Here is a 4,914-nt window from a genome sequence, read left to right on the forward strand (position 1 = left end):
CCCCGCGGCCACCCCGGCCTCGACTCTCCGCCTACGGCCCCCACCGGCCATGACCTGTCCCCTGACCTGGGACACGACAGGGCCCCTCGCCAGCAGAAGACCCTAGACCAGACATTGACCACGACTCGGGGCACAATTCGGGTCTCAGACGCCACGATAGACCACTGCCGGGACCCCTGACTTGGAATTGCAGAATGTGACCCCAGGGGCCACTATAGACCACGGCAAGGACCCCAGACTGGCATTGCAGAATGTGTTCCCAGGGACGTGGATCTCAGACTTTAGCTATAACCCCTGACCCCTGACCTTGGACACAGTCAGAAACCTGACACCAGACCCGATCACATTCCTGACCCCAGACTCCAAATAGGACCCCCAGAACTAGACCTTGGATCATCATCTCAGACTGACCATGACCTCAGGTCACCATTCTGGACCCAACCCCCTTCACACCCAGACCCTGACGCTGACCCTTGACCCCCTACAGGACCCCAGATCCAGATTTGGGGCCAGGACCTCAAACACTGATCCCAACCACAGACCATGACCTTGATCCCAGCTTGGTTGCTGAGCCCAACCTTGATTCCACCCCCGACTTAGACCACTATCATGACTCCAAACCCTGGACTTGGGGGCAGAGCCTGGGCCTGGACTTGGACCAGACCAGGGTTCTGGACCCAAAAATTTGGGACACGAACCCAGGACCAAGACACCCAACCAAGACTCAAACTGGACCTAGAGCCCTTAACAGGTTGTCATGAACCTGGGACCTGATGACTGGCATCAGACTCCAGACTTACCCTAGTCCAATCCCCACTCCTGCTCCAGACCCAATCCAGGCCCCAGGACTCCCACTCAGGACTGAGGACCGTGCACCAAAAACCCCCTTCCTGGGTCAGAATCATGATTCCACAAAGCAGGATCCAACTTCTCGCAGCCTTGCGGGGAGGGGAGCGGGTCATGGGGGTCACTGGACTGCCTGGCAAGGGAAATTTACTCTGATGGGACTGCATGGTGGAGATGGAGAGGATCCATGTATCACAAAGCAGCGCCCTTATCTCAGTGTGCTGCTCCTAAGAGCATCTCTGTTTTCCAAGGTGACAAGATTCCCTCCCAGTCCTGGGCCCATGGAGCCAAAGCCATGGAGCCAAAGCCTCATGCCAGTTTGTGGGTCAGTAACCAGGACCTTTTTGCAAAGCCTAGGATTCTCCACCACCTTTGTCATGGGCACTTCTCAGCCTATCTTTTGAGATCAGCCTCGGCAGAGCCTGGAACCAGAACGCATCAGTCAGGATGGTGAGGTCCCCTTCTCAGTGGGTGACGCCACCATCCGCCCAGACGCTCAAGCCCGAACTCCAGGCATTACCCTTGGCTCCTCTGTCTCCCCATGCCCTAATCTATCACCATATCCTCTCATCTGGCCTCCTGAGAATTTTCTTAAACCTGTCTGCTTCTGAGGATTCCCAGGGCTCCTGCCTGAATACAGGCCTTGACCAGAGATGCCTCCCTCGAATCTCGATCTGATAGATTTACTGTCTACTTAGCACTGAGAAGCAGTGCTCCAGGGCTTCTGGGGATGCTGGGAGTGGGGAATTCAGAGGGGGAGCTCCCCCGCCGCCCCACTCTCCGAAAGAAAATCACGTAAGCAAGTTTCTTAACCTGCAAGTCAAACTCTTGGGTGACTGAGTCGTGCTCCCCTCTCAGGCCAGGGTTGCCATCATCCCCTAAGCCCGAGGTACCCCCTGCCATCAGCTGATCCATCAGCTTTTACCCCTGTGTCTTTGTCTCTCCCTCTGTCTCGAAGCCCTCTGCGTGTCCTCTTCCCTGGCTAACTCCGGCTTACCCTTTAAGACCCACCTCCTCCAGGCCACCATCCCCAGTCCCCTTGCTCCCAATTGTGTACATCTCCAGTTCTGCACTTGGTACCTGCTCCCTGATTTGAAAACATCATCAATTGCAAGATGCACGTCATTCAAGTTTTTTGACGGGGAGGGGTGGGATGTGTGTGTCTGTTGTTGTTTAGTCGCTCAGTCATGTCCAACTCTTTGCGACCCCATGGACTGCAGCACGCCAGGCTTCTCTGTCCTTCAGTAGCTCCCAGAGCTTGCTCAAAACTCAGGTCCATTGAATCAGTCCATGAAGCTTTATTCAATATTTGCATCCACTGGGAAATGCCTCCTGCCGTTCACACCTCCTCTCACTGAAACCAGTGCTCCCAGTTTACTTCTTGCCCCCCAGAGCCCACCATGAGACCTGACACAGAAAGATAAAGTCAACATTTGATGGGTGAATGAGTGACTGAGTGAACGAGCCCCACAGCCCAAGGTGGCACATGGTGTCTGGGGTAGAAGATGGCCAGAGTAATAGGAGGATATGACGGAAGGCCTCCGACCTCTTCTTCTCCTGCCTCTCCGAAACTCTTCAGCACTCTAACTACAGTCACTCACTGGCCTGGGGTTTCTGGAACAGCTCCTATTTTAAAACTTCTGTCCAGTGAACTCATTAGGCCAGAGTCTCTGTGAATTCTGAAAAGCCCCCCATCCTGCTCCCAGAAGAGGCCCAACCTCCTCCACACCACCTGCAAACCCAGAAAGCCCTTCCCACCCACTGCTCAACCTGCAACCCAGGCAGGCCTGAAGCCAGGATTGAGAGAGAGAGAGCTGCCAGGGCCCTCTCCTCACTGATTCCTGGGACCCTGGAAAGCAGCTCCTGGAAGCCTTGGCCTGGGGAGGCTGTGTTTTGGATGGTGCTGCCCTCTGGTGGTTGAGGGGAGGTCGATTGTCAACTTGCCTTTTCAGGCTGGCTTCAGTCTTTCTCAACCAGCCTTTGTCTGGTGCCTAGACGGTGCCAGCCGGTGGCTGGGGTGCTGGGAGTGAACGAGGAGTGGAATCCCATCTCCACCCAGCTGGCAGGCCTGCAGAGACAGCCATACCTGGCATCTCCCCTGGATGACTAATGTGTGTTGCAAACTTAACATGTCCCACGCTGAGCTCTCGCTCCCACCACCCTGCCCAGTCCAACCTGCTCCTCTCCCGGCTCCCCTTCTCAGCCACAGCTCCTTCACTTTTCAAAAGCCCAGGAGTCATCCTCCATTCCTCTCTTCCCTCACCTGCTCCTGTGCCCCCTCTCCCGGCTGTCATCCAGCTTGTCCCATTGACTACTGATGTGTCTGTCTCCAAAGTATTGTTGTTTAGTTGCTGAGTCGTGTCCAACTCTGTGACCCCATGGACTGCAGCACGCCAGGCTCCTCTGTCCTTCTCTATCTCCCCAAGTTTTCTCAGACTCATGTCCTTTGAGTTGGTGATGCCATCCAACCATCTAGTCCTCTGTTGCCATCTCCTCCTGCCTTCAGTCTTTCCCAGCATCAGTGTCTTTTTCAGTGAGTCAGCTCTTCGCATCAAGTGGCCAAAGTATTGGAGCTCCAGCTTCAGCATCAGTCCTTCCAATGAATACTCAGGGTTGATCTCCTTTAGGATTGACTGGTTTGATCTTCTTGCTGTCCAAGGGACTCTCAAGAGTCTTCTCCAGCACAAAGGTATTGATACATCCCAAATCCTTCCACTGTGCCCTGCTAAACCCGATCTGAGTCCCATCACCTCCTGCCTGGCATTGATGCCTGCACCAGCCTCCACCCTGCCACTCCTCTAGCCAGAGTCTTTTACAGAGTCTTCACAGGCCTAAATGTAACCCCATCTCCAATGACCACCCCTGCACTTAGGAAACCTACCCTTTTCTGTGGCCCGTGAGACTTACAGTTTGGCCCCTGCCCATCGCTCTAACTCAATCCCCCTGCCCCTCCCTGTGCCCTTTAGTCTCCAGTCTCTCTGATCTTCCTTCTGACACTACAACTAGCCAAGTTCATTTCTACCTCTGGGGTGCTGACTTTATAATTCCCCTTGCCTGGAATGACTTCCTTTTCACTTCCTTCCCATAAGGCAGATTCCTGCTCGCCCTGCATCCCATGGGTGGAAAGGTTCCTGTTCAGAGGGCTCTCCCTGGTGCCCCTGTCTGGTGTGGTCACTGCTGCATTCCTCACATTGGATGCCAAGTTAGGGCCACAGAAACAGAACTCAGGTCTGGAGAGGAAGAAGGCCCCCTCCAATTAACCTGGCAAGAGGATATGGGAGGAGGTGGCAGGCTCAGGAAAAGAGGAAGAGTTGGCGAAGGTCTTGAACTTGACATGGTCTGCACATGAGCAGGAGTGAGGTTGGGGGTGAGGACTGGCATGTGCCAAGGCCCAGGAACGCAGGTTTCCTCTTGCTGGGGCTTCACCTCTGTCTCCATCCTGGGCTTTGAAGAGCCAGGAGGATGAACTTGAGGGTGTCTCAATCCATACAGCTCACCGGGGGTGAGCAGACTTGACTGGGAGAAACTCCTGCTTAATGTGGGCAGCGACCTCTCTGATGTCCGGGGCCCACATGGTGCCAGGCTTTGGCTGGGAGGCTGGGACTTCACCTCGTTTACTCAGTCACTCGTCCAACAGTGTACCTGAGCTCCTACTACATGCCAGGCCCTGGTGCTTGGCCTTGGGCATCCAACATAGGAGAGACGGCGAATCTATGGGCAAAGCATACATAATAATAAACACTGACGCTTCCTGGGTTCTCTCCATGTGCAGGCCACTGTTCCTAGAACCCAGATGATCTCATTTAATACTCAAAACATCCTTATGAGGCAAGTGACAAGTTATCGTTAGGGCCGGGAGCCTGCTCGGGTGAAGTCGGGGAAAACTCTTGAGGACTGGCATTTCCGCCAAGGACACAGGCCTTGTGCTCCCTCCTGCACAGTCCAAGGGCCTTTGATAGCCCACAACTCTGTGCCAGGCTTCCAGGCCGCTGCTTCGCCCGACCAGTCTCCCGGGAGCAGCGCCTCTCCCTGGAACCCTCCGGAAAGTCACAAGTCCCCACGCCGCCT

This window comes from Bison bison, unplaced genomic scaffold, assembly GCF_000754665.1.
Source record: "Bison bison bison isolate TAMUID 2011002044 unplaced genomic scaffold, Bison_UMD1.0 scf7180017864080, whole genome shotgun sequence".
NCBI lineage: Eukaryota > Metazoa > Chordata > Mammalia > Artiodactyla > Bovidae > Bison > Bison bison.